Here is a 14032-nt window from a genome sequence, read left to right as displayed (position 1 = left end):
TAATCATCAAAATTAAACGAAATAAACATTTGAAATATATGAGTTTGTATGTAATGTATGAATATAATATACAAGTTTCACTTTTTAAATGGAATTACTGAAATCAATCTACTTTTTCATGATATTCTAATTTTATGACCAGCACCTGTATTAGTTGTAGAATAAGACAATTCTTACTAACTAGTTACTTTATGAAGATAATGTATATAAATGCAACTAGTTAATGCCCAATTTGTGCTCTAAATTCACCTTTGTGTAGCTATTTGTGTGATTTTACACTAAACCACTGAAATGCTGCAGAAAGTTCAGTCCGTTACTAGAAAAGACATACAGCTGAATAAACTGTACATAAACACTTATAAGGAACTTGTCCACAGCAGCACAGAGAGATGTAACTGGATCACAAACCATGAGCCTTTTGTCTGTTAGACGTTACTGAGAAGAGAAACTTAAAGAGTAAAAAGGCCAAATGACTGGAGCTCCTACATTATTTAGGAACAAACAGCAACTGATACAATAAAACCAAAGCCAGCTTTTCCAGTGTTAAATTTAACAAGAAATGTAAGTGATAAAAAATGAGTTCTGGTTTATTTAAAAGGGATTTCTTTCACTATTAGTTTTTTTCTTATTAAAGAGAGGCAGGACCAAAAAAAGGAAAGAAGATCTCGATGTGACTGATTAATGAACGCATTAAAACCAGAGACAGGAATAAACTTAATCCTTCTTCTCACAGCCTCATGACTCAGCGTGATTGAATGACGGGTCAGGACTCATTTTCACACAGAGTGAAAACAGTAATGATCTGGAAAGTGTCACTTCCCCATATTTACTGTTCCTCGGACTGGCCAGGTCTTTATGTCGGCAAAACGAAGAAGAAGACATCATGAATCTCAAAGGGCTTTCAGAGGGTTATTGAATGGGGGAAATTGGGCAGCGAACGCGTCACCATGAAGATGTAGAGCATATTTGAAACAGGAGATAAATTCTCCAAAGGCTTCTGTTGAAAATGAAGTGTTAAATATAAAGACAATGCATTTGGTTTGGCTTACACTGATAATATAATCAGTTGTAACACAAAGGAAGAGCCTAGGCTTCATACGTTTGACAACCTAGAAATGCTTGAAATGTTGCTGGTGGTGTGGAATTAGATGCAAAGCTGCTTAAATTAAATCAGTGAATCTTGAGGACGTCGATGTTGATATGTGGGTCAAGAAATCTTCCCATATTCAAGTTTATTGAGGGAGTTCAAGCAAACTTTGAAGAAAAAAAAAAAAACTCTGAACAACTAATTGTGCTTTTTAAAATACTGTTCCGGTGATACATTTCCAAATAAATGCAATTCCTAGTTGTTTTTGGTAGTTAAAATCATTAATGAGACATTTCTAATTAGAACCCAATTACTTTTGGTTTAAAGTTTCCAGAGTTTTCAATATAAGACTACACAGAGCCAACAGTGTGTAGTGTTTTTGTGTTTGTTTTTAAATTATGTTATGTTGATGAAAGCCAGGGAAAAGACCACAGCACTTGTACAGATTTTACATGAACTGTACATCCAGGGAAATTCTCTCCATTCCTTGCTGCAGAGCAACAAAACAACATGTCAGTGGTGTTTGTTGGCAAGAGAACATCAAAGCTACAGAGTCAAACCATATTTCACAGTTTGGTGGAAATGTGAAGCATAAGCAAAAAGAAAAAAAAAGCCTATAAAATGTTGGTGCAGATTAAAATCACATTCCCTAAAACAGCGACATGTCACTAGCCTTGGTGAAGGACTGTTCTCCTCGTTGCCATTGTTAATATTGACATTTTCCCCTCTCGTAATTTCTTTAGAAACCGATTTCTTGGAACCACTGAACCGTTGGATGGACCGGGCATTTGGATGAAGTGTGAACATTAAGCCTGAAACAGTAAGTCTTTGATAAGAGCTACTGTGCGCTGGAGCAAATTCACATCAAGGCCACCTTTAGCTGAGTCACTAATAATGTGGCAGAAGTAGCCCCGAGCTTTGATGGAGAGGAGAAAAGAATACGAGGTCGGGTTTACTGCTGTGTGCCTGCTTTATTTATCTCCAGCTTCAGAGCTAAACCTCAAAGCCTCACTAACTACCACGCAAAAACGACAGGTACAGAGAGGAATCAGACTCACACAGATTAAACACAGTCAGCTTGAACTTTTTAAAGGTGGTTCAAGTGACACTGTTGCAATCCATCCCAAGAGCGTTTACAGAACACTTCAGCATGTAGTCTTTGTTGAGTTTTCATCCTGCAGAAGTAGCAGAGTAATAAAAAACAGATTGTCTTGTACAAATGTCTATGAAATATGATGGCAACACACCCAATAAGTTATGACCAAAAGTTTGAATATGGATTGAGTTTTGAATCACTGGCACACTGTGCTTCACATCAAACCTCCAGGCTCAGTTCATTCTTAGACCTCATTGAGCCATCCAAGCAGGATGCCCGGACCTCAAGCTTTAAAACAGAGGCAGTCGGGGAAAGAGGCGCATTCAGTGGGTAGCCGGGCACAGAACGTAGTCAGATTCAGACAGCAAGGTGACTTGCGTCAAAAAGACTATTTTTCATTAGATGGGGGCCTGGCAAAAAAGATAACGGGTGATGTGAGGGCGCACCCCACACAGAAGCCCCCAGGAGAGCAATAAATGGAAAAGAGGGTGGCCAGGAACCCAAAACAATGACACAAATGATATTACTCCTTTGCACAGCTTAGTACAAACTATTTCAGTACTTTTCTCCTGTTAGCATACTGTGCACTGATGACTTAATACTAAATAAATGTCTTCACATTCATGAGAAACATTTTGGAGAGCCAAAATACACTATTTTAATCAAACTTTAAAAGTTAACGAAAGTTCTGTGCAGGTTTCTTTACACAAGTTAGTATAATCCTGTTGTTGAACCTTAATATCTTTGTTCGCCATGCTAACAAAAAGTAGTGCAAAGATGTTTTTTTTTCTTATACCAAATCAAAAACATCGCAGTCGAGGCTCTTTTTCCGCATACAATGGACTTAATCCCAGAATAAAATATGGGGTCCTGCTCATCTACAGTTAACCGCTTCAACATTAATGAGTCATAAAGCCTCACTTTCCAACCTAATGTCACATCTACATCAACTCATATTTATAATTTAATAAGGTCAAGTTACATCAAAACTTTCAATGCTTCATGAACATTTTTGTAGAAGTATAAAAACTGATCAATCATTTGAAAGAGCTAAATGTACAGAATAAATGTAAAACCATTTATGGAAACGCACTGATGCCGAGTTTGAGTAAATTAAATGCAAAGAATGTTCCTTTTCTCTCAGACATGCCACCATTTTACCTAATTTCTCATGGGGTTACCTTGAAGGGTAAAGTTTTGGACTAAGTGTGTTCAGTAAACATCTCCGATTATGTGACAAGGCTGCAGCTGCAACATGACGGCCTGCAGTCTTTCTCCTCACCAGATGTGCACCCATACCCCATCTGTGGCTATTTATAGGCAAGGATGTGCCCAGAGGTGGGTGTAATGGACCATAAACATGAACTACCGCACCTCTGCAAGTGAAAACATGCGATTAGAGAAAAAAAAATTCAATTAAAACATTTCCTGGAATAATAAAGCTGACACAAATTGCATTTTTACATCACTGAGACAACAGCTGAGCAGCAGTTTCCAGCAGCTGAAGTAATGCTTAGTATAAAGAACAATCATGTAAATAACACGCATGTTCTTTCATATTTAACACTATAAGAGAGTGAGAGTGGAAAACCTGCTTTATGATTAATGGGTAATGCTAACAGCTTATTTACTTTCAGGCTACAGCGTCTCTAATGAAGGAAATAAATGGGTCAGACATTTTCTTATTTGTTTGATGATATAAATTGTAGCTGGAAGCCAAGCAGCTGCTTGCTGAGTTCAATACCATTTATATTGTCGAGGCCAGAAAAATTTGCAACTCTAATTTGGATCATGACATTCAGTGGCACTAAGACACACATCTGGTCAATGCAAACTTTTATTTACATATTCTGAAGCCACTTATGAGAACTTCCTTTGAACCTTTTAAGACTCGAGGGGACACAGCCACTATTTTCTCTGACAAAAAAGGCCATTTACTGAACGACTGCCTTCAAAATGAGAAAAATAACAACGCTGCCATGGGACTGGTCAAATTACACCCACCATCATGCAGTACAAATGATCATTAGCTCTGTAATTATTGGGAGAGCATCGTGTTTGAAATTCATCTGTAGAAGTGGACTGCCAGTAAGAGCTCTTTAAGAACTGGAAGGAAATGTTTCAATATGTGGTGGACTAATGTTCTCTGACAAAAAGAAAAAAGTGCCAACCACTTCCTGGAGCTGTTAATGGCAAAAATGCATTTTCTTGTCAACAATATGAGCTCATTCAGCACATTCATGATACACATTTGATCCTTTTAACGTTGAGTTTTTTAGAAATTCTAACCAGCTCCCGTCAATCCAGGCCTCCACATAATGAGAATGTGTTATTACTTCATAATCGGTGCTGTTATTTCAGAAGGTTCCTCAATGTCAAACACACATCAAGAACTCCTAGGGGGCAATTTATTCTGGTGAGGTGCTCTGTTAGTGTTAAGATGGACTTGACTGTCATAACAAAGCATATATCGTACCACGCTAAAGAGCTCTGCTGGCCAACTGGGAGTCGTCTCTTTTCCATGACCTCATTTTGTTTGGTTTCCTGCAGTCGGCTTGGTGTGGTTTGCTGACCTAATTTCGACAAGGTGTGCGTCTGCAGCCGATAGACTGACTTGCACAAACTACAGCAGTAACTTAAGGAGAGGCGTCGTCCACTGGGAGCACAGACGCTCCTGATTTTGCCCTCGAGAAAGAAAGAACAGGATTGGTGCCATTAAAGGAGCAGCAAATATAGAGGTTGCCCTTATTGTGCTGCTCCACGGGGAAGGGAAAAATCCCAAATTTGTCCTGCTTGAAGGTGAGAAAAACCTAGAGACAGTCCTTTAAAAAGACTTCTAAAAATACTTGACTTAATTCGACCAGGTGGGCATCGAGTCCTTCAAAATTTGAGGAATCTAAACAAGTACAAAAATGTCACATTTGAAGAAACTTGAGCAGAGTATGAAAGGTTTTTCTTTAAGATTTTTTTTTTTTAACCCAGTAAAAATGCAAATCAGGATCTGAGAGATGAATCATCCTCCCGTTTACTCATTAGCTGGATGTTGTTGGCTAATAGCTCTGGGAATCACCTTGTTGGTGCTTTTTTTGGTTCTTGCCATTACTCTTCTGGTCCCACACATTCCCTCCTGTTTGTCCAGGTTTAACTAAATAACAGCAGCTGAGTCTGTTGCATCTATGTCTGTTTGAATCTTTAAAAAGGTGGGTTTTTTTTTTTATTATTATTCTTGTGCAGCCTGCCCACATTTCCTTTTCAGATTTGACTAATTTCTTTTAGCCTTTTTTGGACAGAGCTTCTACGGAAGCCAAGAAAGGACATGCATAGAAATGAATGTTCATTACATTATCTTGAGATAAGTGATTTAGATAAATTTTCTTTGATAATGAAACTTGTTTTGTTATGAAAATTTAATTAAGTCATATCTTCTGACAGAGTCTTTTCATGAGACAGGGTTACCGCATTTAGATTTTCAACCTAGAAAAAGCATATTTCCTTATAATATATCCTTATCTAGAGAAAACAAGCTTTGCTCCTAAGATAAAATGAAATATCAGAGCATATTATCAGAGCAGCTAAAATATTTTATCACAAATTACTTTAATTAAACTGAAGATCTTAGTTATGATGAATAATCCCATGAATTATTGTCATTAAAATGTTTAAAAAAGACAGAACTGAGAGCATCTAATAACCAGTCACGTAGAAGGGAAATTGACAAACTTGGAATAATTTATCTGCTCTCCTTGATGTGACTTCAGTTTTACTCATAATTTTCAAGGCTGCAACTGAAAAACTGAATAATGAATCTGTTTTAATATAAATCTGTAAACTTGCCAACTACATAAAACTATTTTTGAACCAAAATCATAAAATATGCATATTTTTATTCTGTCCTGGGACATTTGGGACCATTTTGCAGACAGATGAACTTTCAGTTGCTATAAGGATGATCCTACCAGAACTTTAACTTTGTTTTTGATTATCCTAGTGAGCTTATGAGTCAGATCTGTAACAAATGTTTAGGAGAGCTCAAAACTAGACCCGAGCCTCAACTTTCAAATGACAATGAGTCATGAGATCACACCAGCTCAGCTAAACGTGTGGCAGTGTGATTCAAGTTGTAACTGTACCTCCCATGATTGTCACACGATATGTGGAACAGATCAGCCAGCCCTCTTCCAGAAATACCTAATTACAGTTGGCCAGAGATGCTCATCCATCATGATGAACATTAAACACATCTCAGCTTATTAAACCCTATCTCAGGAGAAAACATGACCAGGCCTGAGAGAGGACTTGGTGGTAAGGTAGTGCCTGACAAAAGCAGGGGAGATAAATTACACCGCGGCAGGGACAGGTGTTTTAAGGCCAACAGATAGACACAAGAAAGTCAGCTCTGCCCCACAGCAGCTCACGGCTTACGTGGTTTGACTGTGCTGGGGACCAATCAGGACAGCCTATTTATAGAGGCCCCAGACCGCTGCTAGAATACAAACAATTGACTGAAGTAGGTTACCAGTGAACAACTTCATCAGCTGCAAAAATAAAATAGAAGGGCGTGTGCGTGTGTGTACAAAAAGGTCATCTGGTTGAAGGTAAGTTATGCAGAAGCAGCCGATGATTAACGACACTAAACTTCATACCAACTTTCCAAAGTGTACTGTCTGGATCTATAAATAGATTCAGATCTTTCATGTCTCATAAGTGTTTTTCTGTTCCACTTGGTAGATTGGTACTTAGTAAACCAAAGAAATAAGCTTCCTGTTTGTAAGAGCTACACTACCACAACCCATCATAATGCCTAAATCAAAGGAAGTGCTGTCCTTTACATCCAGAATTGACCCTGACAGTGAAGTAGAGACCAAGGCAAAAAAGAGGGTCATGTGCACCAGAGAAGCCAGACAAGAAACCAAAAAGTGCAGACAGTTCAAAGCCAAGTGGCTTATATTAGAGCAGCCGAAATAGTGATGACTATATGTTCCAGATTGGTAAAATAAGATACGTCGTGTCAGAGACTTCACTGGTAAAGTCCTGTCTCCTCGTCTCAATAACTAACATAGAATCATAGTTTTGTTGTATTGTACAGTTGGATCAAATCTCAATGTGTTGAATCCAACTTGAATATCATCATATGATCAGTCAGGGCAGAAGGGATAAAATCATTTTTTTTTAAATCCATCACAGACATAAAACAGTCAAATCCATGCTGCTACTTTGAGAGTCAGCAGGTGCTGTTTGTCTTAGTAAAGCTGTGTGTTTTCACAACTTTTTTTATGTTCATGGATCTTTAACGTATCAGGTCATTAGCAGTGTATCAAGATACCTATTATATGAGCTACAGACCAGAGATGAACAACCTATTACATACATTTATGTACAACTGAAAGTTGTTGATAAAAAACAAAAAAATTTGACCAGTCTGCTCCAAAGTTGTTTAATAATGTCTATAATCTTCCACAAACTGGTGCAACAGCTTCATATCTACACTAACATGGGTGCTTAGCTCCCAGTAACACTTATCTGAGCAGAAAAAAGTGGTTTTGTTTCAATATAATGACAAAAAATACTTGATACTTAAATTAAACACATTAACTGAAAAGACAAGGCCCCACTTTCAAACAAAGACCAACTCAGAGACCATCTCCAGCCAAGTTTGTGGAAAATCCCCTGCATGTGGCATGAAATGCATCTTTAATGATGTGAGCATCGAGCTCCTCGCGTAGCCCAGACAAAGAAAGACCCGGATTGGTTACAGCACGGACAGGTGAAGAGTTTGTATGTTGAAACAACAGACAGATGAATCCTGATAACAGGATAAAGTGTGGGAGTTGTTATCTGTCAACAAGCTGTTTAAAGGTGTTAAACAAACAAAATGCCTTGCTGAGGTTGCCTGTTCTCTGACTAATCCCTGGCTGTTAGCTGCTAATCCCCATTTATCAACAAAGAGGTGCAGGTCATAGCAACACAGAGAAAGCGAGGGCAAACTCATGGCTGCGTGATACTGTGGAAACCCCTTCTTGAGTCACACATTCAGTGCAAGGCTGATATTTAGGCTATTTAGACAAACATAAAATAGTGGTAACAGAAAAGTACAATGACAGATAGCTTCTTTACTGTTAAAGCAGAGATTGCACATCTCTAAACATCACTTTCCATACAGATAATATCAAATCATCACTGTCCAACAGAATAGAGTTGAACTGGTAAAGCTGCAGCAGAACTGCAAGTTCAAAGAAACTGCATTTCAAGAAATCCATCATCCTCATCTCCAAGCCCATTTGTTTTAACAGTATGCAGCATTTTGTCTCTGTCCGTCAGCACTACAAATACAACCAACGTCAGGGAAAAAAAAATTCACACTTGGATCCCTTTTTCCCCTTCCCCAGAAACAATTGTTCACAACATATGAATCAAATGAATGACAACAGCAGGACATGACTGCGTCTCTGCCAGCCAACAGTCTCTTGGCAATCGCTCTTTTTCTCTTCCACTCTGAACGGAGAGGCTGCATGCTGCCTCAACTTCCCTTCTAATCCATCATTGCCGTTTTCAATTTCCACCTTGGTCCTACGGAGGCCCACACTCTTGGCCGACTGGGGAAAAACAGATTAGACTGGGGAAAAAAATGGATCGCTTCACTGCAGGTAGAAATTTAGTTTAAAGCTACTAGTCTGTCTAAGAATGCCTCACTGTGTTAGTCCACATAATTACGCTCATCAGGGACATGCTCCCCAAGAGCCTCCTAATGATATCTTATAACTTCTACATTGTATAACAATTGTATCTAGAGGCTTCAGGCTTCTTTAAAAGCTGGATGAAACAGAGAGCAAATGTACAGCAATTATTTTCAAATCAGTGAGAATTAGCTTTGGGATTTCAATGCAACAATAACAAGGTGAAAATTCATCTTGATCATCTTATCTATGTTCAACAGGAATATTTTTTTTCCACAAGGATTCATTACTATTAAAATGTCCTCAGAAAAGTCACATAAACTTCACATGTGAAAACCTGTTATGGGGATGTCCAGCAGAAGGAAATCAGTTAGGCCCTTCTTGTGTCCACTGAAGGACAACCCTGTGATTCAGTCCAAGGTGAAGGTCTCCTGCTGCTCATAGCTTCAGAGCGTCCTTCAGTCTGAACGAAACACTCCAATAGATGGAGCTGCAGAACAGTAAGTCCAGATATGCATGTGTAAAGTTATATCCATCTGTGAATTATTTGCCAAAAAGTAATAAAGATAAGTATAGATGTTAAAATGAGAGCTGAATAAAAAAAGAACTGATTGGGAAATATTGTAACAGTTTAAGACCAAAGCAGAAATCCAAAGCATTTTATCATGATGCAGTCTGCATATAAATGACTCGATAATACATATGGATTAAAGCTAATAGCTCAGAGTGTCCAATCAAAGTAGAATACTGGTCGAGCATCAATATTTTCTGGTTATCATCAGATTTAAATCCTGTGCTGGGCCACTACAAGAGAACAGGTGCATCTTTTCCTCTGTTGGCGCATTGAGTTACTGGTGCAGTGCAGAGACGAAGAGAATTTATGACAGTATCACTACCTGAGGTGTTCTTTGAGGCACGTTTTGTCCTGCAGTGATGGTATATTGAATCATATCAGACAGTAATGGTGTTTATATTGTGTCCACGCTACATAACACAACAAGTTTAAACAACTGCAGCATGATTCGTTAATAAAAATCCTCATTTATCATCTGCACAACAGCACACACTTGTGTTTTGTTAAGAGTCTCTTCATCAGGCATTGCTAGAGCAAACAGACAACATGTAAAACCATCAACTTGTGTTATATTATTTACACTAAACTAAATGTCTACATTATATTCAGATTACAATTGTGACTGCAGTAAACTGGAGATCACATTTAGTTTAGTTGCTTGTATTTTGCTGCCCTCTGCTGGTAGGTAAGTTCAACTGAACCAAAGAAAAAAAATTCACTGCAGAGGAGAGAGGGGGAAAAAAAGCAACTTAAGCAAATGTAACACATGAAAGTGTGTTACATTGCATTTCTTTTTGTGATGCGCCCATTATAGGACTAAGAATGTTCAATAATTTCACAATAGAATCTAGGCAACACATTTAACTGCGTCATAGAGACATCAATGGTTAATTAAATGTTTTTATATAGCAGATGTTTGTCACAAGGATGCGACATGGGAATCTTTAAATTTCTATCTATTTATTAATTTTAAAAATAAGACACTCACACCTTATTGTTATCGTACTCATGTTCTGGATGCAGAGGGCCATGCAGCCACCTGGCAGGTTTATGGTGTGATCCTCTGCGTGCTGAGAGGTTATTTTGAGCAACACCGGAGGGATAATATCATTATTATAAGGCACCACCTAATGAGCAAATACAAGAGGAACATATGCTGTACAAGGAAGCTGAAAATGACTCAAATTGTTTTTACTACACCGAGAAGAACCTGGATACCAACTGAAGAAATGCTTTTTGCAGTATAGTGAGCCACTGTATTATTTGTCAGCTACCTCCAGATAAAATATAAGACAGTCTGATCTGAGACGGCAGCATAGTTTCAATGAGAAAAGACGGGAGGAGTTAAAGTCCAATATCAAGGTGGCTGACAGAAACACCTGCTGCAGCTCCAGCTGTTGTTGCCAGCTCACGTTAACAGAGAAATAGATTCAAATGACAACTGCACAGGTGCGCTCACACTCACACAAACTAAAACCGTGTTATAAAGAGCCAACCCAAGGCAACCAGCAAAATAAAATTTAAAAAAAAAACAGCACTGATTACGTGATTTAAATTCTGCACCTGCACGAATGACTCCAAACTAATCAGAACAAAATGAAAATGAAAAAGGTGAACATTCTTATATTTGTGACAAAAACAGATTGTCTTTTTTTGTCCTGCTTTCACATCTCATTATAGTGATATAACTGTTTAATAAGATGACCCATTATCCTAACAGCTGACAAGTTCCACTAGACTGAACGAGCATCTGTCTGTGACAAACAGCTCCAGGTTTTATGGTAAAACTTGACACACCGCTGTGATATAAAAAGACAAAAAAAAAAAAAGGAAATTAAAGTGTATTAAACAGAATGTATAACTAAAACTACAGATATTTTATTCTAACCAAACTAGCACTCATCTGTACCATCATAATAGAACGCCACTGTTTCTGACATAAATAAGAAAACCAACACAAATCACTCCAAAAATAACATTTCAAGCCTCAACCATGAGGGAAAAATGGCATTTAGGCAAATAATTTTCCTACATCTAAATTATTAGTAACTCAAACAATCAACTATTTTAGTTTAGTCCAAAAGCAGTCTTAAAAATGTAAAATTTAGCCTAACACAATTTAATTGTCAATGATAGAAGGGAATGTGTTTCGTTATTTAAGAGAAGGGTTCTGTATGCTTTTTGCTTTAACATTATGAAAATCCAACCCGAGTAGAAATCATTAGTGATTGAGGTTCAAATTGAATAAATTCACAGGAGCCGTCCACAGCAACTCGAGTCAGTTCAGATCAGATTTCAATCATACTTCGAGGTTAAAGCACATGGATTGGTTTTAAATGGTGCTGACAGATATGCAGTTTTAAGATGTTGAGGATACTTTTACTGCTTGTTTTCAGATGCTGAGATTCAGGAAAACGTACAATTTAAAGCCAAATGATTTTCATTTGACATTTAAACCTGCAGCAACCCAACCTTAACATTAAAAAAATAGTTTTATATGTAAAAATTTGATTTGCTGAACACTGAAGACATTGTCAAGTAATGAGTTGTTATTTTACTCATTGTAAGAGTAACTGTGTGACTTCTGTACCTTTGGGGTTCGGGGAGGCCCAGGTGATGATGCGGCGCACCAGCCAACAGTTAAGGAAGACTTTCTTGGAGAAGCCGTGGTTTTTACGGATGCTCGGCAGGTCCTGCCCTCCCTGCACTCTCTTCCTTGGTGTACACATGCCTGGCAGTTTTCTACTGTATCTATTGAAAACAGGAGCCATTCACATTTATGAACAATAAAAGCAAAAACACTTCCTATTCAGCCACTATTAACAGGAGCCTCGCGATTCCAATGTTGACCCCATTGCAGCAGAAATAACCACTGTAGAGAGCAAATCTGATGGTCACTAGTTAAGGCATTATACTTGGAAACATATGCTAATTTGTGACATTTTTACCCTCAGCTATGCATAAACATAATAATATGCAAGACATTTCCATGTGCCCTTTTTGAACTAGAAAATGTTCATCTTATATAAACGGAGCTGCCGTTTCAGGATGTCCTTCCGTGATTAGGGCTGGTTTTATTGTTTTCATGCAATCTAACTTCAAAGACTATTAGCCTTCAATCTGCATCACATTAACACTTTCAAATTAAACCAGTAAAAACTTTTGATGTTTTTAAGTCATCCAAAAGAAAAACAAGAATGTGTTTCTGACAGTGCTGAATAAAACCAGAACAAATTATCCCAAGATTTAGTCATGACTATTATATGGCATCGTTTGAAGATCAGAAGTTTCAAACAGATTATTCAGCTGCTCGGACTGCAGAGCTGCTCTGATTAGAAATGTTTATCATTCAATGCACAGAAATTGCAAAAAAACTAACATCCATCTTCCGTCTGACATCGCCTTACCTCGAGGTAAAACACGGCGTGCGTGCGCTCTCTGCTTCCTCAGTCTGCAAGTGATCCTCAGGTTTCACACAAGCATTTTCCCTTTCCTGAGCTGATCAACAGAGAGTAACAGGGGTTGGTAGGAGGAGGTGGTGGAGGAGAGCGAGAAGGAATGGGAGAGAAAGAGAGAGAGACTTGCTAAAAGTCGCCATGGCTTCAAGTTTAAAGAAGTGTTATTGAAGTGTCCGAGGCGAGAGGCAGAGGTGTTGGTGGCTGCACTGACCGGAGCCTCTTTGATCAGCCTTCTTGAGCCACTTGAAAAAACACGTGAATGTCTTCAAAAGTATGCATAATGCCCAGCTTCAACAGTTCACAGAAATCTATAGTTCTCATGAATTTGAGTGGATTACAGAATGAATGCTTCAAAATGTCAAACCAAAGGCAGCTGATGACAGTTTTGTTTTCTATTCTGTGATTTGAGACTTTCTCAAAAATCTAAAATATTACCATTCCAGTGAGATTCAATAATGCCTTACAATAAAGTGAAAATAGCTTTTCTTGAAGAAATGCATATCCACTCGCTCTCTTGCATGACAAAGTTTTGAGCAAAATCTCACAAGATCTGTAGTAATACTTTATAATATATATGATACTGTACTTCAGTCTCTCATACACACCAAGTCTCGCAGCATAGATTTCTTTCCAGTTGATATTTATCTCTTAGGTTTAGTTTTTAAAGGACAATGCAGTGAAAATATTTGAATGCTGGGATGATTTCATCTGTACTTGCAATGAATTAAAAACATTGTGATCGTAAACTTATGTATCCAAAATTACACCTGATCAGATATTCACAACTGGGACACTGACTTGATATACTGTAAACAAACTTAAACTTGATATTTCTAAATATTTAACTTTTGGGGGTTTAGTTCAGGATGATGCCCACTTTAACAAAGCCATTACTGTTGTAAGTTTTCTGTCGGCTTTCCCTGTACCTCCATCATTTATATTTACTGGCACAATAAAAGGTCAAAGGTTTTTGTACATTATATGTAAATGATCTTTTCTCCGGTCATTGGCTAAATAGGCTTAAGCTTACATTTAAATACACCTAACATCGAATCCTGCACCTTGATTAATGGTTGTGTTTAAGGGGACGTGGCACTGATCCATCTAATTGCCTCCCCTGAGATGATAAAGACATTTTCTGTA

At 37.9% G+C, this 14032-nt stretch overlaps 1 protein-coding gene and 1 pseudogene across 1 annotated transcript in view; one reads left to right on the top strand and one right to left on the bottom strand.

Annotated features, from left to right (window-relative positions):
* Nucleotides 1–14032, bottom strand: part of kcnip4 (Kv channel interacting protein 4) — a 140038-nt gene that overhangs the window by 112561 nt on the left and 13445 nt on the right. The gene's annotated exons all lie outside the window — the stretch shown is intronic.
* Nucleotides 6981–10490, top strand: LOC108234840 (annotated as a pseudogene).

Source organism: Kryptolebias marmoratus, linkage group LG7 (assembly GCF_001649575.2).
Source record: "Kryptolebias marmoratus isolate JLee-2015 linkage group LG7, ASM164957v2, whole genome shotgun sequence".
Taxonomy (NCBI): Eukaryota; Metazoa; Chordata; class Actinopteri; order Cyprinodontiformes; family Rivulidae; genus Kryptolebias; species Kryptolebias marmoratus.
Note: the sequence above shows the minus strand (reverse complement) of the source record. Positions and strands in the feature narration are given on the sequence as shown.